Source organism: Mobula hypostoma, chromosome 4, assembly GCF_963921235.1.
Source record: "Mobula hypostoma chromosome 4, sMobHyp1.1, whole genome shotgun sequence".
Taxonomy (NCBI): Eukaryota; Metazoa; Chordata; class Chondrichthyes; order Myliobatiformes; family Myliobatidae; genus Mobula; species Mobula hypostoma.
The window spans coordinates 144,041,126-144,063,700 of NC_086100.1; positions in this window are offsets into that span (position 1 = coordinate 144,041,126).

Sequence of the window (22,575 nt, forward strand, 5' to 3'; positions counted from 1 at the left end):
ATCAAACTGCTGAAATGATTAACAGTGAACTATTGGAGGAAGTTGGCATCAGTGGGTGGAAAGTAGTTGTTTCCCATTTGGGATGAAATTCTGCATCAGATCGTTTCTCCAGATTCCAGCATCTTCAGACTCTTGTGTCTGATCCAGAACAACAGACACATGCTGGAGGAAGCAACAGATCGGGCAGCACCCATGGATAGAAATAAACAGCCAATGTTTCACCTGAAATGTCACATGTGATGGAAGTGAATGCCCATGCTATTTGCATCACATTCCCTTACCACTGCAGAGAAAAATTACCCACAGATTGATAGAGAAGCCTTGAGAATCATTTAGGGTGTAAAACATTTCAACTACTTCTTATACGGGAGAGAGTTTATCCTCATTACTGATAATCATCCACTAATGTCTGTTTTCAATGCACAGAAGGGTGCTCTGCTAACAGCAGCAGCACAAAGGCAGGGGTGGGCTCTGCTCCCTAGAGGGCACAATTACAATATCACATTCAAAAGGACAACAAATCATAGAAATACTGATGGATTGTCTCATTTTCTCATTTACCTTTGGAAAAAGGTAATGCCTGATTTTTTTTTTACAGAGGAGAACACATTTCTTTGAAGTATTCTCCGCAATGTAAATCGAAGGTCTCCTTATTGTGGCAGAGATGATCCAAAGAGAAAAGAGCAGAAAAGAGCCCAAACTATCTCAGGTTAATGATCCAAAGACCAGCAAAGTGCCCGAAATGTCTCAGTTCAGCATCACATCCAAAATGGCTGGAATGTGCAATAGAAATTCCAGTTCCCCCATTTTTATCAACGCAGAGATCAACTTGCCCTTGATGGAGGTTGCATTATGTGGATATAAAGAGATGTTGCATCATCCAAGCTGAGAGCTAATGTGTTGAAGGAGCTATATGCTGATCATCTAGGTATGGTCTAAACTTTTAAAAAATGACAGCATTGGCTTGAATATTTAAAAACCCGAACACAAGGAAATCTGCAGATGCTGGAATTTCAAGCAACACACATAAAAATTTCTGGTGAAGGCAGCAGGCCAGGCAGCATCTATAGGAAGAGGTACAGCCTGGCCTGCTGCATTCACCAGCAATCTTTATGTGTGTGGGTTGAATATTTGTCTGGTGGCCTGGGATAGATGCTAAGAGCAATACATTCTAAAGCCAGTTGAGATACCTTCTATCTTGATTTGGAGTTTCAAGTCAAGCATATTTAATATTTCAGTAAATTGTAAATATATTGTTTAAATAAACATTGTTTATTTACATAACTGATTGCACTTTATATGTAAGAAATACGTGAATCACATACATCATAACGCCACCACCCACTTACTTATGCGCTTCTCACCAAAGAAATTAAATACACACATTTTCCATGCTCCCGTTTTTTTTTCAATTAATTTCTGGAGTTACAAAACATCACATATGGTAAAACATATTCTTTTTTCATTTTACTCAATGTTGATTTGACAGGGAGAATAGCCTGCTCATATCCTGTATAGTTCTCAGTTTTTAAAAATATTCTACCCAAGGGGCTAGAAATATCTTTTACTTGGTGCACAAGGTACTCTGTCAGCAGCTGTCATAGAACGCTGGGTGTGGAATATTACAGTGTGGAATTAAACTCCAGAGTTCATTTCCAAAGAATATCATAGCCAAAGCAAATCCAATATTCTCTCAATATTCACTATTCTGGAGCTGACTAGAAGTGGGTAAGAATTATTGCAAGATGGAAATCGTATAGGTTTAAATAACTATTGACAAGCATGATAGTAAACTTTATCTAAACAGATGGCAGGTTGGGTAAAGTGCTTTATTCAAATTGCTTACTCTGCTTAGTATTCTTCAGTTCATAGAATAAAGTTCTAAAATGTTAATGAATGTGTAATTTTGGATATGGTGTTTACATAATTGAAGCAAAGATACTCTTCCTCAAGACTTCAAGGATTTTACTGTATGTACTTCTGCAAAAATTTATTGTCTCAGCTTGGTGATCCAATGGTTCACTTTAAAAGGTTGGAATTTTTATGGCCTTGCTGAACTACTTCACATTATAATCTTCTCAGCTATGATTTCTACAGCTCCTCTTACTCACAGGCTAATGGTTCTTAGTATCATTATATAACACTTTTGTGCTCTGATGTAGCAGTTCAGTTGATTTGCAACATTCTGCATGCATTTGGGTGAGAGAAATTCCAGCCTGTGTTACAAGGAAGTAGATCCACTGGTTTGGCAAGTGAGACAGAAGACACTGACTTCCTTCCACAGATGCTGCCTGATTTGCTGAGCTCCTCAAATATCCTGGCAACACACACAAAATGCTAGAAGAACTCGGCAGGCCAGGCAGCATTGATAGAAAGAGTATAGTCGACTTTTCAGGCTGAGACCCTTCTTCAGGTCCTGATGAAGGGTCGCGACTCAAAATGTCAAATATATTCCTTCCCATAGGTCCTGCCTAGCCTGCTGAGTTTCTTCAGCATTTTGTGTGCATTGTTTGGATTTCCAGCATCTGCAGATTACCTCTTGCTTCCTCAAACATCCAGATTCTTGCATCTATGGTCCATTGTGCCTCAAGAGGTGGATAGATGATAGATATCATCTTAGAAATATGCCTGCACCATTCAGCCATCCTTACACTAGCCTCAGAGTTCTCCTTAATATTCTTTAGAATGCTCTGAAAAGATTGCAATATTTGTTTGCACCCACTTTAAAAAACACGTTATTAGTTTTCTTGTCCAGCATTACTGTTTTAACTATCTCAGAAGCTGCTGATCAAATCTCTCCTATTTCTAACACCCATCCATTCTGCAGGAGAGGGATCTGGCAGAGGCCATTCAGGAGACAAAAATCTGCACAGGCTGCTGACCAAAAGTGTGGGCATGAAGGATATTTCTTGTGCATAGCAGTAAGTTGCCAGGGAGATGTTTGTAATGATATGTAGTTTCTCTGATTGTCGACACAATATACCTCCCCCCTCTGAATACTAAATGTGCACAAACTAAAGCTGTTATCACTACAACTGAACTCTGTTCAGAGATTGTACATTCTCTCTTTAACAACACTTATTTCCTCCAGTTTATTCTCTCATTCCAAAGACATGTTGGTAGCTTGTTTGGCTGCTTAAAGTACTCTTTCATGTAAGTTAATAGCAAAAAGAATCAAAGTGGAGTTGATGGTGTATGAGTCATAGAACACTGTAACACAGAAACAGGCCTTCAGCCTATTAATCTGCCTAGTCCCATTGACCTGCACCTGCACGATAGCCCTCCATCCTCATCCCACTCATCTACCTATCCAACTTGCTCTTAGATGTTAAATTTGAACCAGCTTCTGCTGCAGCTCGTTCCAGACTTTCACCACACTCTGAACGAACAATTTTCACATCATGCTCCCTTTAAACATTCCACCTTTCTAATTCTAGTCTCCCAACTTCAATGGAAAAAGCCTGCTTCCATTTATGCTATCTATATTCATAATTCTGTTACCCTTTATCAAATGTCACCTCATTCCCCTATGCTCTAGGAAGTAAGGAGATAGGGATGGGACTTTTTGGATTACTTATCAAGGAACTGGAATGAACTAAGTGGACAAAATGGTGCCCTTCAGTGTCAGCATTAATATAAGCATGGAAGAAAAATATGTCTGATTCTATCAGAACCACTACTGCTTTGTGAGTATTAAGCAGCAGTTATTATTGATCTATGTGTATCACTGTGGTTGTAAATCATGCTGAAGACAAATTTTCAGTATTGTCTTGATGAGCTCAGAGCCAGAAAAACAACTTTTTTTTCTGGCACAGTGCAGTCAAATTTCTGGGCCATTGAGTATATCAATCCAAAAATTAACTTAGATAAATCCCCCGGGCCTGACATGATATTTCCTCGGACCTTGAGAGAGACTAGTGTAGAAATTGCAGGGGCCCTGGCAGAAATATTTAAAATGTCCTTAGCCATGGGTATGGTGCTGGAGGATTAGAGGGTAGCCCATGTTGTTCAATTGTCTAAAAAAAGGCTCCAAAAGTAAATCAGGTAATTACAGGCCGGTGAGCCTGACATCAGTAGTAGGTAAATTATTGAAAGGTGTTCTGAAAGATCGGATATACAAGTATTTGGACAGCCAAGGGCTGATTAAGGATAGCCAGCATGGCTTTGTGCGTGGTAGATCATGTTTAACGAATCTTGTAGAGTTTTTTGAGGAGGTTACCTAGAAAGTAGATGAAGGAAGGGCTGTGGATGTTGTCTACATGGACTTTAGTAAGGCCTTTGATAAGGTCCCACATGGGAGGTTAGGTCAGAAGGTTCAGACACTAGGTATCCATGGAGAGGTTGTAAACTGGATTCGAAACTGGCTGTGTGGGAGAAGACAGAGAGTGGTAGTGGATGATTGCTTCTCAGACTGGAGGCCTGTGACTGGTGGTGTACCTCAAGGATCTGTGCTGGGACCATTGTTGTTTGTTGTCTATATCAATGATCTAGATAATAATGTGGTAAATTGGATCAGCAAGTTTGCTATGACACTAAGATTGGAGGCGTTGTGGACAGTGAGGAAGGCTTTCAAAGCTTGCAGATGGATCTGGACCAACTGGGAAAATAGGCCAGAAAATGGCCGATGGAATTTAATGCAGACAAGTGTGAGGTGTTGCATTTTGGAAGGACAAATCAAGGTAGGACATACACAGTAAATGGTAGGGCACTGAGGAGTGCGGAGGAACAAAGAAATCTGGGAGTTCAGGTATATAATTCCCTGAAAGTGGCGTCACAGGTAGACAGGGTTGTAAAGAAGGTTTTTGGCATCCTGGCATTCATAAATCAAAATATTGAGTATAGGAGTTGCGATGTTGTAGGGAAGTTGAATAAGACATTGGTGAGACAAATTTTGGAGTATTGTGTACAGTCCTAGTCACCTAGCTATGGGAAGAATATCAGTAAGGTTGAAAGAGTGCAGAGAAGATTTACTAGGATGTTGCCGGGTCTTCAGGAGTTGAGTTACAGGGAAAGATTGAACAGGTTAGGACTTTATTCCTTGGAGCATAGAAGAATGAGGGGAGATTAGATATACAAAATTATGAGGGGTATCAACAGAGTAAATGTGAATAGGCTCTTTCCACTTAGATTAGGAGAGATAAATGTGAGAGGACATGGCTTTAGGGTGAAAGGGAAAAGGTTTAGAGGGAACATTTGGGAGAACTTCTTCACTCAGAGTGGTGGGAGTGTGGAATGAACTGCCATCTGACGTGGTAAATGCATGCTCACTCTTAAGTTTTAAGAATAAATTGGATGGGTACATGGATGGGAGAGGTCTGGAAGGTTATGGACTGGGTGCAGGTCAATGGGTCTAGTGGAGTAATGTTTCAGCACAGACTAGAAGGGCCAAATGGCCTGTTTTCTGTGCTGTAGTGTTCTATGGTTCTACGGTTCTAAATATTTATGAGGAAAAGGAAGAGAGAGTAAAGAAAAACAAAAGGAACTAAAGAAGGGATAGCAGGTGTGAGAGAAACAGAAGGGACTATGTTGTATAAAGATAGAGGAAATGGACATGTAAGAAAAACAGCAAGAGGTCCTACCTTGACTTTTGAAGAAGATTTGAATGAAGGCAGGAAAGATCAGAAGAATATCCATAAGATAGTAACCTCCAGTCAAAAATTATTATTCAATAGTTTCTTTGACTTCTTGCTGAAGTTGCTATTCAAACACCTGTCTTTCCACTTTTTCTAGTGCACTGTAATGAAGCCTAGAATGACATGGAAGGAGATTTTCCAGCCATTCAGGTCCATATTGGTGTTCAGAGCAGCAATTGCATTTGTCCCATTCCCCCTGCTGTTTCCAAACTTATTCTCGCACACCTACTGCAAACCTTAAGCATCTACCAACCAAACCAGTAACAACTTTGAAGAGAAAGTGGGAAGAACAATGGATAGTGGTTAACAATAATAAGCCAGTTGTAATTTTACACTTATGCATCAATTCATTGTGCTTTCACTTATTTGTCCAAATACCATCCCCTCCATTGCATTCTCCCACTGTGACCTTAGGTGCTGGAGATAAGTGGTTGTTGCTTTGTTGTGACATTAACCGTTTATAAAATCTGAAAGCTTGCCCATGCAAATATCTGACCACCTACTGCAGCATCTCAAATATTGCTTAGATGGTGTAGCCTGGTACAAAGGAATGTGTTTACTGAGAGAATGCGAAAAGAACAGGTATGCTGGTTTCTTTAGCAAAGTACCAGTATGTGGCATTGTCTTTGTAACACTGCTTCAGAATGGCATCAATCATACCAGTGCCCAAGAAGAGACACTGAATACCATCATCCCCTTGGTACTGATCAATGAGCTTCAAAACATGGGCATCCGTACCTCTTCCTGCAACAGATTCCCTGACTTACTCATTGGGATACCACAGTCAGTGCGGATTGATAATAACATCCTCACTTTGTGGACAATCAACACAGGTGTACTTCAAGGATGTATGCTTAGCCGTTAGTTCTACTGTCTACATAACAGTGTGGCTAGGTACAGGTCAAATGCCATTTATAAATTTTCTGATGACACCACTGTTGTTGGCAGAATCTTAGATAGCAATGAAGAGGATACAGGAGTAAGGTAGATTGGCTGGTTGAGCCAGCTTCAAATTCCAGGATGTTAGCATCACAAAGGACCTATCCTGGGTCCAACACATTGATGCAATCTGAAGGCATGTTAGTGACTCTATTTGGAGATTCTCACCAAAAGACTCTATGAAAATTTATATAAATATACAGTGGAGAGGCTGGTTGCATCACCATCTTGTAGGGAACCTTCAATACACAGGATCACAAAATACTACAGAGGGTTATAGATTCAGCCAGTTCCATCATAGGAATATTCAAAAGCATCTTCAATAGATGGTGACTCTAAATGGAGACATCGATCATTAAGAACTGTCACCAGCTGGAATATGCCCTCTTTTCTTTCTTCCACTGAGGAGGAGATACAGGAGCTGAAAGACCCACCTTCCATGTTTTAGGAAAAGCTTCTACCCCTCTGCCATCAGGTTACCGAATTGTCCGCAAAACCATAAACAATTTTACATTCTTCCCCTTCGCAGTTTTCTTTGTAACTTAGTTATCTTTATGTCTTATACTGTACTGCTGTTGCAGAACAACAAATTTTATGACAAATGTCAGTGATAATAAACCTGTTTCTGAATCTGAAACTGTGACTCAGCATTTTCAATGATCTCCGGGACAACATGTATGCTGCCAAGTGAATCAATGTACCTCCAGATCATGATACACAACACATACCATAAGATCATAAGACATAGGAGCAGAATTAGACCATCTGACCCATCGACTTTGCTCTGCCATTCAATCATGGCTGATCCTTTTGTTCTATCTCCTCCTAAACCCCAGTTCCTAGCCTTCTCGCCGTAACCTTTGATACTATGTCCAATCAAGAGCCTATCAATCTCTACCTTAAATACACACAACGACCTGACCTCTACGGCTGCATGTGGCAACAAATTCCACAAATTCACCACCCTCTGGCTGAAGAAATTTCTCCGCATCTCTGTTTTGAAAGGGCGCCCCTCTATCCTGAGGCTATGCCTTCTTGTCCTCAACTCTCCCACCATGGAAAACATCCTTTCCACCTCTAGTCTGTCTAGGCCTTTCAACATTTGAAAGGTTTCATGAGATTCCCCCCTCATCCTTCTGAATTCCAGTGAGTACAGACCCAGAGCTATCAAACATTCCTCGTATGATAACCCTTTCATTCCTGGAATCATCCTTGTGAACCTCCTCTAGACCCTCTCCAATGCCAGCACATCTTTTCTAAGATGAGGGGCCCAAAACTGATCACAATACTCAAGGTGAGGCCCCACCAGCAACTTATAAAGCTGCAGCATCACATCCTTGCTCTTGTATTCTAGGCCTCTTGAAATGAATGCTAACATGGCATTTGCCTTCCTCACCACTGACTCGACCTGAAAGTTAACCTTTAGGTTGTTCTGCACAAGGACTCCTAAGTCCCTTTGCATCTTAGATTTTTGGATTTTCTCCTTGTTTAGAAAATAGTCCACACATCTATTTCTACTACCAAAGTGCATGACCGTGCATTTTCCAACATTGTATTTTATTTGCCAATTTCTTGCCCATTCTCCTAATCTGTCTGTCCTGACACATCGTACCTATTTCCTCAACACTACCTGCCCCTCCACCAATCTTCGTATCATATGCAAACTTGCCAACAAAGCCATCTATTTCATCATCTAAATCATTTATATAAAGCATAAAAAGAAGCGGTCCTAATACCAACCGCTGCGGATCACCACTAGTCACTGGCAGCCAATCAGAAAAGGATTGTTTTATTCCAACTACCAATCTGCCTCCTACCAATCAGCCAATGCTCTAACCATGTTAGTTTCTTTCCTGTAATATCATGGGCACTAAAAGTCCAAATATACAACATTCATTGCATCCCCTTTATCTCTCTTACTTGTAATCTCCTGAAAGGATTCCAACAGGTCCGTCAGGCAGAATTTTCCCTGAAGGAAACCATGCTGACCTTGTACTATCTTGTCCTGTGTCATCAAGTACTCCATCACCTCATCCTTAACAATTGACTCGAACGTCTTCCCAACCACTGAGGAATTTCCTTTCTGCTGCCTTCCTCATTTCCTAAAGAGTGAAGTAACATTTGTAATTTTCCAGTCCTCCGGCACCATGCCAGAGCCCAATGATTTTTGAAAGGTCATTTCTAATGCCACCACAATCTCTAATGCCACCTCTTTCAGAACCCTAGGGTGCAGTTCTTCTGGTCCAGGTGAGTAATGTACTTTTAGGTCTTTCAGCTCTTTGAGCACCTTCAATCTTGTAACAGCAACTGCACCCACTTCTCTTCCTTCACACACTACAACATCAGGCATACTGCTAGTGTCTTCCACAGTAAAGAATGATGCAAAATACTCATTTAGTTCATCAGTTATCTGCATGTCCCCCGTTATTATTTCTCCTCTTATTTTTTAGGGGTCCTATACCCACTCTAATTTTTCTTTTATTTTTAACATACTCGAAAAAACTTTTAATATCCACTTTGATATTATTTGCTAGCTTGCTTTCATATTTCATCTTTTCCCTTCTAATAATTTTTTAGTTGCTTTCTGTAGGTTTTTAAAAACTTCCCTATCCTCTATCGTCCCACTAATTTTTGCTTTGTTGTATGCCTTTTCTTTTGCTTTTACAATAGCTTTGACTTCCCTTGTCAGCCACAGTTGTACTATTTTACCATTTGAGTATTTCTTAATTTTTGGAATACACATGTCCTACACCATCTTCACTTTTCCCAGAAACGCACGCCATTGCTGCTCTGCTGACATCCCTGTCAGTAGTTACTTCCAATTTACTTTGGCCAACTCCTTTCTCGAATCACTGTAATTTCCCTTACTCAACTGAATTACTGCTACATCAGACTTTACTTTCTCCCTATCAATTTTCAAGTTGAACACAATCATATTGTGATTACTGGTTCCCAAGGGTTCTTTTACCTTCAGCTCCCTAATCACCTCCAGTTCATTACATAACACCCAATCCAGCATGGCTGATCCCCTAGTAGGCTCAATGACTGCTCTAAAAAGCTATTATCTTGGGCATTCAACAAACTCACTCTCTTGTGACCCATTACCAACCTGATTTTCCCAATCGACCTACATGTTAAAATCTACCATAACATTGCCCTTTTGACTCACCTTTTCTATTTCCTGTTGTAACCCGTGGTCCCCTCCCAGCCACTGTTGGGAGGCCTGTGTATAACTGCCTCTATGGTCCTTTTACCCTTCCAGTTTCATAACTCAACCCACAAGGATTCAACATCTTCTGATCCTATGTCACATCTTTCTACTGATTTGATGCCATTCTTTACCGGTAGAGCCACACCATCCACTCTGCCTATCTTCCTGTCCCTCTGATATAACATGTAACCTTGGACATTCAGCTCCCAACAGCAACCATCCTTCAGCCACGATTCAGTGATGGCTGCAATATCATACCTGTCAATCTGTAATATTGCAACAAGATCATCCACATTATTTCTTATACTGTATTCATTTAGATACAACACCTTGAGTACTGTATTTTCTGTCCTTTCTGACTGCATCCCTAATGAATTGATACTCAGCCTGTTGGCTGGGTCCCATCACCTGCCTGCTCTTCCAGACAGTCTGACTGCATGCTATCTTTACTTTTTTGCCATCCGTCCTTTCCTGAGTCCCTTTACTCTGGTTCCCATCCCACTGCCAAGTTAGTTTAAACCATCCACAACAGTTCCAACAAACCTGCCAGCGAGAATATTGGTCCCACTCAGGTTCAGGTGCAACCAGTCATGTTAGAACAGGTCATAACTCCCCCAGAAGAGATCCCAATGATCTCCTGACAGTCACCCAACTACTCGCCTCCTGCATCTTCGGGTTGATTACTTCCTTGTTACTTTGATCAATTATATCCTCACTCTCCCATACATACACACAATAAAGAAATATTACCACAAATAGATTAACAAATAATGTGCATTTACAACACAAATTAAAAAGTAAATAATGCAATGCTATTGTGATGAGACTTGAGTGGTGGCAGAGTTCAGTAGTTTTACAACATGGGAAAGAAGCTGTCTCCCATTGTAACAATTCTTGTCCTCCTGCCTGATGGTAGGGGTCAAAGAGACTGCTGGATAGATGGGAGGGATCATTGACAATGCTAAGGGCTCTGTGTACACAGCTCTCCTGATAAATTTTGCTTATGTGTTGAACAGAGACCCCCATATCGTTTCAGCAATCTTCACATTCCTTTGTGGGGACTTGCAGTCAGATGCCTTGCAAATCCTCTGCCAGATGGTAATGCAACTGGTCAGGACACTCTTGATGGTGCTCCTATAAAAATTGGTAAGAATGGGGGAGGAAAAGAGGGGGACAGCCTCGCTCACCTCAATTCTCCTCAGGAAGTAGAGATGTTGCTGTTCTTTACTGATTAAAGAGGTGGTGTTGAGCGACCAGATGAGATCATCTAATATGCGTACTCTCAGAAACTTGGTGCTCTTAATTCTCTCCACAGAGGACAATTTATATATAGTGAGGAGTAGTCAGCCTGATTCTTCCAAAAGTCCACAATCATTTCTTAGGTCTTTTTCACATTAAGATTTAAGCTGTGTTTCACCGTTCTACCAGTCATTTTACCTCTTCTGTTTACCATCTTGTCACCATTGTTGCTGAGTCTATCCACTGTTGTATCATTGGAAAATTTGATTATTTGTTTTGAACTGGACCTCGCAGGGCACTCACGCATCAGCAGTGCTCAGCACGCTGGAGCTAGGGATGTTGCTGACTGTGGCCTTTGGCAAGAAGTTCACAAACCAGTTACAGAGAGGCGTGTTGAGACAGAATGAAAACAGCTTACCCATTAGCCTCTGAGGGATAATCATATTAAATTCCAAGCTGAGGTCGATAAACAACATCCTGGCATACAAGACACCATCTTCCTGGTGGGATGGTCAGAGTAGAGTGCAGAGGATATTGCATCGTCAGTGAACCTATTTGAGTGACAAGTGAATTGTAAAGGGTTCAATGCCGCAGGAAGATGTGATTTAATATGTTCCATTACCGGCCACTTGTTGAGGTCAGTGCCACTGAACAGTAGACATTAAGAGAGGTTACAGTCACACTCTTGGGCACTGAGATGACATTGGACTGTTCCAGAGAGATGTTGAAGAAATCTGTTGGAACCCCTGTTAAATAGGCTGCACAATCCCTCAGCACCCCACCAGGTATGTTATCACACCCCACAGCTTCATGTTGGTTGACTCCGTTTTGGGTCTTTTCCATATCAGCTGAGCCAGACAGAGTGTCTGCTCATCAGGGGGAAGCTGGGGGGGGGGGCACTTTCTTCATGAGCATATCGTTCCATGCACCAGACTGTGCATAAAAGATATTAAAGCTATCAGGAAGAGAAGCATCATTGTTATTGATATGTCAGATGGACTTTCAGTCTGTAATGTTCTGAATACGCTATCATAGTTACCTCATGTCTCTGTCATCACAAAAACAGCAGGATATCCTCTGAGTAATTCCATTTTGCCTTTTTGATGGCATGAAAAAGCCTATTTTTTGCTGACGAGTGTTATTTTATCCCTCAATCTGAAGGCAGCATCCTTATCTCTCAGCCATGCCCAAACCTCTGCTGTCAGCCATGACTTCTGATTTGCCCTCACATAGATATGTTTAATAATGGTGATGCCCTTAATATGCTTCTCCATGTAGCCAGCAACAGGTCTTGCATATTGATCAACGTTACCGTGATGGTCTGGCAGCATCCATGGAGATGAACGAACTGTTGATTTTTCAGGCCAAGACCCTTCTTCAGGACTGTGGAAGGGGAAATGTCGACTGTTCATTCATTTCCATGTATGCTGCCTGACCTGCTGAGTTCCTTCAGCATTTTATGCCCATTGCTTTGGATTTTCGGCATCTGCAGAATTTTTGCTTAGAATTTAGGCAGGATCGTTTTTAAGTTTGAATGGATGAAGTCACCAGCAACAACAAAGAAACTATCATTGTGTGTGGCTAGGAGATGTTGGTGGCACTGTAAAGCTTAACCAGCTCTTCCCCAGCATTAGCTCAGGAGGAATCTGTACAGCTGTAATCACAATGGCAGTGAACTCCCTCAGTAAATAGAAAGGATGGCACTTCACAGTTCAAAAGCTCTACCAGATGCAAACAGTGGGTCTTCACTGCAGAAATGTTCACACACCAGTTTGCATTGATGCAGTTACATATGTCTCCTCTGTGGCTCTTACCAGAGATCATGATTTTTTTTTCGGTCAGTCTGAAAAGAGATGAAACCCTCTAGCTGGATGACCGCGTCGGAGATAGTATCTTGTAGTCACATTTCCATCAGGATGAGCATGCAGCAGTCTTTCATCTCCCACTGTTTCAATCGCTGACACGGGTAACCTAGTGTTTATTTTCAAGCAACTGAACATTTGGAAGTAGAACTGGTGGCTGGCAGGCTTTTGCCTTTAAACTAACATGAATACCAATGTGCTTTCCGCACTTGTTTTCTGGTGCACCACTTCTGACACCTTCCCCCGAGTGGCTGTAGCAAGTGATGACATAGAGCACAATAAGCTCATGCTGTGGAGTTCAGCTTCAATCCAACAACTCACGAGTGAGCTAGACTTGTACTACTTGGAGTTCTTAATATTCATCAGTGTCTTGTGATCATAAAATGTAAAGGGTGAACAATTTCACCATGAATTGGAGCTGGAGTGGCCACTCCAACTGGGTATGCCACCATCTTGTTTCATTATTAGCTCTGATAGGTTGAAAAGTGTTTGCTCTGTTAGCAGAGATCCACGTTAATTGGAAAACATGCTTCAAAATTCCTCAGTGCTTACAAAACTGTTGTTTTGTATGCCCAAGTTAATCTTATGCTTTGAAAAATCATTTGCTGGGCAACTCATTCATACTGCAAAAAACAATCTTCCCTCTGATCATGCACCACATAGTGGGCCCTAATTTTTGCTCTGACGCTGGGGTAGACAAATCAATACCTCCGCTTCTTGCAAAGAGGTTGTGTTCCTATGAATCACCTTCCGTTACTTTTAGATAATGAAAGGAGTCTAATAAAGGCAAGAATTAGTAGAGGAGCAGAAATAAAACTGCAGATGCTACAATCTGAAACAACGAATTGTTAGAAGAATTCTATCAGTACCTGTGAAAGGAGTGACCAGTTAATGCTTCAGGTCAGGGACACTTCATCAGAACGGGGTAAAGAATGGAATTAGTGTATCACTGACAAAAAATGCTAGGTGGTCGCATCAAACAATCAGCTGGAGGAGGACCTGGATTGAGTGGATCTGTGGGAGGAAAGGAGTTGTCAACATTTCAGGTTAAAACCTACATTCAGTTATTCCTTCTCCCCCCACACCCACAGATGATGCTCAACCCACTGAGTTCCTCTAGTATATTGTTTTTCCTTCTGATTCAGACATCTGCAGCCTCTTGTGTCTCTAAATGGTAACGGATGATTAGTAAGAATGTGCAATACAAATTAACAATTCTTCTCAGTTGAGTAATTGTTTAGGATTAATAGAATGGTACAAGCTCCAGGAAATGTAGAGGATGCTTAACCCAAAAACAAAGCAACGGAGATGGTATTCTATTAATAAACTCCAAAATAACAAGTTGCAAGGACCACAAATGAAAGAGAACAGTTACTTAACACAACAAAGCAGCAAGGTAACAAAAGGTTAGGAGAAACTAGATGTGGCTGGCTAGTTCATGTGGGTGAATAGGATTGTGGATGAGAGCTGGGTTTAAATAGGCTGCAGGTGATGAGTTGGAAACAAGTGGCAGGTAATTCCTGTTAGCTTGGTGGAGACTGCGAGGCATCTACTTGCGTTGACCTGACTGGAACACCCATGACTGGCACATGATAGCCCTGGGTGATCAGGAAGTGTCCAGTGGAACTCCATGCAAAGTGTTTGATCCAAGATATAACTAGATATATGTCATAGTTGGGTGTATAAAGGGAGTATGGGAGAATGAATACAGGGCCCTGGTGGAGTACTTTGTCAAATGGTGCAAGCTGAATCATCTGCAGCTCAACATCAGTAAGACACAGGAGATGGTGATGGGCTTCCAGAAGACTAAGCTTGCACTGCTGCCTGTTACAATTGATAGTGAGGACCTACAAGTACCAGGGGGTGCACCTGGATGACAGACTTGAGTGGAGAACCAATGCAGAGGCTGTGTACAAGAAGAGCCAGAGTTGCCTCTACTTCCTGAGGAGACTGAGGTCCCTTGGAGTATGCAGGCCTCTTCTTCACATGACTGTTGTCACCGGTACAGTCTTCTACGCAGTGGTATACTGGGGCAATGGCATCAATACTAGTGATGCCAACAGGCTCGATAAGAGGACTAGAAAGGCTAGCTCCATTATAGGAGTCAAACTGGACACACCGAAGGCTGTGGTACGCATCTCCCCCATTTCACGTACATCTGCTCTCACTCCATCCTCCCACCACCCCACTAGGAATAGGGTTCCCCTGGTCCTCACCTACCACCCCACCAGCCTCCGGGTCCAACATATTATTCTCCGTAACTTCCGCCACCTCCAACGGGATCCCACCACTAAGCATATCTTTCCCTCCCCCCCTCTCTCTGCATTCCGCAGGGATCGCTCCCTACACAACTCCCTTGTCCATTCGTCCCCCCCATCCCTCCCCACTGATCTCCCTCCTGGCACTTATCCGTGTAAGCGGAACAAGTGCTACACATGCCCTTACACTTCCTCCCTTACCACCATTCAGGGCCCCAAACAGTCCTTCCAGGTGAGGCATCACTTCACCTGTGAGTCGACTGGGGTGATATACTGCGTCCGGTGCTCCCGATGTGGCCTTTTATATATTGGTGAGACCCGACGCAGACTGGGAGACCGCTTTGCTGAACATCTACGCTCTGTCCGCCAGAGAAAGCAGGATCTCCCAGTGGCCACACATTTTAATTCCACATCCCATTCCCATTCTGACATGTCTATCCACGGCCTCCTCTACTGTAAAGATGAAGCCACACTCAGGTTGGAGGAACAATACCTTATATTCCGTATGGGTAGCCTCCAACCTGATGGCATGAACATTGACTTCTCTAACTTCCGCTAGGCCCCACCTCCCCCTCGTACCCCATCTGTTACTCTTTTTTATGCACACATTCTTTCTCTCACTCTCCTTTTTCTCCCTCTGTCCCTCTGAATATACCTCTTGCCCATCCTCTGGGTCCCCCCCCCCCCCCCGTCTTTCTTCCCGGACCTCCTGTCCCATGATCCTCTCGTATCCCCTTTTGCCTATCACCTGTCCAGCTCTCGGCTCCATCCCTCCCCCTCCTGTCTTCTCCTATCATTTTGCATCTCCCCCTCCCCCTCCAGCTTTCAAATCCCTTACTCACTCTTCCTTCAGTTAGTCCTGACGAAGGGTCTCGGCCTGAAACGTCGACTGCACCTCTTCCTATAGATGCTGCCTGGCCTGCTGCGTTCACCAGCAACTTTGATGTATGTTCCTTAGATAAAATCCTGGCATTGCTGGACAATGCTTTTGACCCACTGCATGCCACCTTGGCTGAATAGAGGAGCAGTTTTAGTAATAGACTAAGACAACTGTGTTGCTCCAGAGACTGCTATATGAGGTCATTCTTACCCTCGGCCATTAAGCTCTATAATGAGTTGACCTATAACTGGGAAGTGATGGCACTTCTTGTTCGACTATTTCAGGTAATTTAAAAAAATTCTTTCTTACTTCGCTTCTAGTATTTTTATATCTGTGCACCTGTAATACTACTGTGACACTGTAATTTCCTTTGGCATCAATAAAGTATCTCTCAGTATCATTATCATCATCCTCACCACCATTAAACTTCCCAGTTGACAAGGTACTGTATTTGCTGCCCTTTTTGATTCTGCATCTCTAATCACTGATACTCACTCTGCTGGCTACAATTTTGTCCTACATCTGCCTGCCCTTCCTTACAGTCTGACTGCATGCTACCTTTGATTTTTTTAACCATCTGTCCTATCCTGATTCCCTTTACTTCGGTTCCCATCTAGCTGCCAAATTAGTTTAAACCCTCCCCAGCAGCTCTAAAAGATCTGCCGTTGAGAATATTAGTCCACCTCGGGTGCAGCCCATCACTTTTGTACAGGTTATACCTCCCCCAGAAGAAATCCCAATGATCCAAGAACCTGAAGCCCTGAACCCTTCACCTGCTTCTCAGCCACAGATTAATCTGTCAAATCATCCTGTTTCTACCCTCACTGACGTGTGGCACAAGCAGCAATCCAGAAATTATTACCGTGGATGTCCTGTTTCTCTTCTTTCAACCAAGCTCTCTCAATTCTCTTGTCAGGACTTTTTTGCTTCTCCTTCCTATGTCATGTGGAAGGTTTAGAGGTGGCAAAGCATCACAGAAACTTCTTCACTTGCAGATTGGCTCTTTCTGTCTTACTGTTAGTCTGCGGATGATAGCCAGAGGACAATCTCACTGAGGTGCGGAGGAGGGAGCAAAAGGTTTGGCAGAAACAGTCGATGAATTGTGGGCCCCAGTCCAACACAATGTCCTGGGGGATGAAGTGGAAGCAATCTACTTATTGGAAAACTAGTTTTTCTGTGTCAGTGGATGATGGAAGTTTAGGGCGTGCAAAGAAGCAGGCTGACTTGGTGAACCACTCCACCACTGTCACGCTCACCGTGGCTCCATTTGAAGTTGGCGAACCCGTGACAAAATCTATGGTGATGTGGTATGACAAGCAGGGGACGCAAGCTGGAGGAGTTAGTCTGGGCACATTGAGGGCAGGCAGTATTGAAATGATATGCATCTGCAATCATGGTAGGCCACTAGAACAGCTGTCACAGAAACTCTGTTGTCCATCGTGCACATGGATGGCCAGAAAGGGTGAGGAATGTGCCCACTGGAGTGCTCCAGAGCACACAGCCACCAGCCCATACATGTGGTTGTCAGATATATTGACCAAGCAGGCTTGTGCTGTAAGGCCTGGTGGATATGGTTGTCAAGGTCCAAGTTGATCAGGGCAAGGATCTGGAAGGATGGAATGATGGGCCTAGGGTCGATCTCCATTTTAGTTGGTTCGAGCATGTGTGACAGGATGATCCTTAGTGTTCTTGGAGCTGGATTGGTATGACATGAAGGTGAGTTGCTCAACAAAAAGGTCCAGCGAGCCTGATGTGGGTTGGGTTTGCAGGTCTGTTAAATGGATGAGGTTCTGCTGGACAGTTCAGATCAGGAAAGGCTTGTCGTTTGCCATCAGACAATGTCCCCATTTGTCCCAGACTCATTTGATGGCAAGTGGCTCCGTTTCCTACTCCACTCTATGGTGCTCTGTAGAGTTGAGCTTGCATGAGAAAGTGGCTCAAGGGTGTGTCTTCTCATCTGATCTTCACAGGGGGAGAAAAAGTTCAAAGTAAAATTTATTATCAGCGTACATACATGTCACCATATACAACCTTGAGATCTTTTTCATGTGGGCATAATTTGCAAATCTGTAGAACAGTAACTGTAAACAGGAACAATTAACAACAAATTGTGCCAATGCAAATATAAACGAATAGCAATAATTAAAGACAGCATGAAATAACAAGATAAAGTGTCCTTAAAGCGGCCCATCAGCTGTGGGAACACCAGAAATAGAATGAGTGGAGTCATCATCATCATCATAGCTTGTCACGCCAGACAACCAGCCACTCCAGTGTTGTTTGGTTGATGTTGATCAGGTCAGTGTCAGCTAAATCAGGTGAGAGTGGGCAGTTACACAGAACGTGTTCAATGTTCTGCACCCTTTCGCCACACTGACAGGATTCGCTGGTCTTTAAACCCCACTTCACCATATTGTCTCCCGTCCTACAAACTCCCGCTCTCGCTCTGTTGAGAGTGCACCACCTCCGTCTGTCAAGCAGTGCCCCATCGAGTAACATTTCCGTGGGGTTTTACACTGTATTGTTTGGTGGGGTCCTGGCTTCTGTTTGTTGCCAGTGGTCAACCCTGTATGTTTGGGGAGAATGTTCCGTGCAGTAGTTCCTCCACTGTGGTAAAGCCTTTCCTCGATTTTAGGCAGTTGGAAACTGAGTGGAGTTATCCTCTTAGGTTCAAAAGCCTAATGGTTGAGGAATAGTAACTGTTCTACAACCTGATGCTCATGTACCTTCTACCTTAAGGCAGCAGCGAGAAAAGAACATGGCCTGGGTGGTGAGGATCTTTGATGATGGATGGTGATTTTCTACGGTAATGTTTCATGTAGATGTAGTCAATGGTTGGGAGGGCCTTACCTATGATGTACTGGGCTGGATCCACTACCTTATGTAGGATTCAACTCTCAAAGGCATTGGTGTGTTCCCATACCAGGCTGTAATGCAGCCAGTCAATACACTTTCCACTACTTAAATATAGAAGTTTGTCAAGGTTTTTGATGTGATCCCAAATCTCCGCTGACTCCTAAGGAAGTAGAGACTCTTTGATGCCTTCTTTGCAATTACATTTATCTGATGCATCCAGGACAGGTCCTCTGAGATAGTGACATCCAGTAAGTTAAAAGATCCTCTCCACTTCTAATCCTCCAATAAGTATTGGCTATAGACCTCTGTTTTCGCTCTTCTGAAGTCTACAATCCATTCCTTGATCTTGCTGACATTGAGTGAGAGGTTGTTTTTACTACACCACTCAGCCAAATTTCAGTCTCCCTCCTGCATAAGTCATCACCATCTTTGATAAGGCCCACAACAGTAGTGTCATCAGCGAACTTGTATATCATGTTAGATAAAGGCATATAGGGAGAAGAGTAGGGAGCTAAGCACACATCCCTGTGGTGCACCTGTACTGATGGAGATTGTGGAGATGTTTTTGCTGATCCAAATGACTGGGGTTTGCAAGTGAGGAAATCCAGGATCCAATTGCAAAATGGAGCATTGAGGCCCAGATCTTGAAGTTTACTGATTAGCTTTGAGGGGATGATGGTATTAAATGCTGAGCTGTAATCAATTAAGAGCATCCAGATGTATACACTTTTACTGTCCAGATGTTCCAGGGTTGTATGAAGAGCCAAAGAGGTGGCATCTGCAGTGGGCCTGTTGCTTCAGTAAGCAAATTAGAGTGGATCCAAGTCACCATTCAGACAGGAACTGATATGTTTCAACACCAGCCTCTGAAATTATTTCATCACTGTGGATGTAGTCCACAGTCTGCAATAGTCATTGAGACAGGTTACCACGCTGTTCTTGGGCACCAGGATGATTGAAACCTGCCACTGCAGGAGTGAGAGGTTGAAGATATCCGTGAACACATCAGCTAGCTGGTCGGCACAGGTTTTCAGTAACTGTCCAGATACTCCGTCCAGACCAGGTGCTTTCCTTGGATTCACTCTGTTGAAGGCAGGTCATCTTCAGATATTGAGACCAAAGAATAACTGGGAGACATAGGTGTGTGCGATGGTTCCTCCCTATTCTGGTGGTCAAAGTGCGAATAGAAGGCATTAACCTCATCTGGAAGCGAAGCTCTGCTGTCCCCCCATGTCATTAGATTTAACTTTGTAGGAGGTTATAGCATTCAAATCCTGCAACATCTGTCGAGCATCCTCATTGATCCTGGTCTAGTCCGGAATCTCCACTTCGCCCGTGAGATGGCTTTCAAGAGATTATACATACACCTCTTGTAGCATTCTTGATCTCCAGACTTGGATGCCTCTGAGCAGGCCCTCAGCAAATTCTGGAATTCATAGTTAACCTGGTGTTTCTGACTGGGGTAAATCCTGGATGATTTGTTGGGGACACACTCATCTACAGCTGTTTTAATAAAGTATGTCACGACCCTGGTGTATTCATTTAGATTCTCAGATAAGTTCTTGAAAATGGCCTAGTCCACCTACTCAAAACAATTCTTTGACTATTCCTTTGCCTCCCATGACCACCTCTTAGATCTCTGGAGTCTTGCTTTTTAGGCTATGTCTGTATGCAGGTAGTAGGAGTACTGCCAAATGGTCCGATTTGCCAAAATGCAGCCTAAGAAAGGAACAATAAACATTTCTTATCATAATGTAGCAGTGGTCTAGTGTGTTTGGAGCTCTGGTGCCAACATACCAGAGGAGTGGGTGATGCCAGCGCCCACATCAGATGTATCCACCTCAAATACAGAAGGTAGAGGGGGGTTTAGATTGCATAGAATGGGAGTGATGGTGAAGCCTCTCTTAAGTTCCTCAAAAGTGTGGTCCGCAGTAGCAGACCAAGTTATCTGCGAGGTGGGATATTTGGTGAGGACAGTGAGAGGAGTGGTAAATTGGCTCTAGTCCCTGATTAAATGGCAGTAGAAGTTGGAAAAACCCAGGAAGTGTTGCTAATGTGTAAGGGTTTTCTTCTTTTATGTTACTGCGTATGTTAATCAAAATGGCTTCTTTGTGATGTTATAATTAAAACGGTTTCTCTGTGATGTTAACTGCTGAGACAGTGATTCTTTTTCTAGCAGCTAGCAGCTAGTTTGGGTTATCACTAATGATAAGGAGAGAATGAACCAATGGGTGTCCATGTTATTCTTTTTTGGGATGATATTCTGTCTCATATGGCTGGCTTTTGGAGGAGAGATCGGGAGGAAGATGGACATGCTGGGAGTGCTCTGATCGATCTCTTTGGCTGGCCCCGAGCTGCGAGTCGAGGGGGTCGGAGTGGATCGCAGGGTGAAGAGAGAAGACCCCGGGTATTTGAGCTCCAACTGTGTGCACGAAGAAATTGAACTTTGATAAGTCTGGCGCTTTTTTTCTTTTTTTTATATTGTATCTCTATTAACCTCATAGTTCCAGTAAGATTTATAAAGTGAAATCTGTAAAGTGTACATTGTGTGCAGTCTGATGATTGATGTTTGAGGTCGAACCAGGTGGCATTGCACAGCAACCGACACAACCGGGAGACACGGTTGGGTCACAGGCGGGGTTTCCCCTAGATAAATACAAGCCGATATAGCTGAGCATTACAACTGTACGAGGGTGCGTGGCCCGGGTGCTTCCCTGACAGTCTGCACTTTCTCTGGGTCCTTGGTAATGCCTTTGGGTGAAAGGGCATAATCCAGGAAGGAAATGACTGGGCATGAAATGGGCATTTCTCAACCTTGCATTAGAGTTGGGTTTCAAGGACTGGACGGATGTGACAGACATGTTCTATGGGGTCCTTGGAGTAGATGAGGATACCATTGAGGTACACAAACAGATGCTTGTGTAGCCTGTCTTGGAAGATCTTGTTGATGACAGCTTGGAAAATGGCTGGACTGTTGGAAAGACATCACCAAGTATTTGTAATGGCCATTGGGGGCTGTCTTCCGTTACCTTTCTGACAGATGTTGATCAGGTTCTACACACTCTGTAAATCCAGTTTGATGAAGATTTATGCCTCGTGGAGTGCTTCAAATACACTATTCATAAAGAGGGAATGGTGGAAGTTTTTCATGATGATTTTGTTGAGTCCACAATAGTCAATGAAAGGATGAAGACCACCCATCTTGCTTTTTGATGAAGGAGAGTCCTGCACTGGCTTGGGAATGGGATGACTGAATGAAGCTGTGCTCTAGCACTTTGGCTTCGTAGGCATTCATGGCTTGGATCTTGTCACAATGGGGTGCTGGGAACTGACCCAAATGCAAGACACAGACACTGAAGTACAAGGAACAGGACTTGACTAGAGTAGGGACGTGACAGGATACAGGCAAGGAGCAGGGACAAGAACACAGACTTGGGCTAGGGAAAGCGGGACCAGGACTAGGAACCATGGACTAAGAGACAAGGCTTGGACTCCGAGCCAGAGACTGCACAAGGACCCAGAACTTGGGTCTTGACTCAGGCTCGGACCCCAAGTCCAGGCAAGGACATGACATGGCTTCAGGACAGGACGTGGCTGGTGTCTAGAGGCCTGAGCTTGCAGACAGGCTGGGGTCTTTGCTCTTGAGACTTGAGGTTGGGGCTTGGGGCGTGAGCCTGGCTGCAGGCTGGGGCCCTGG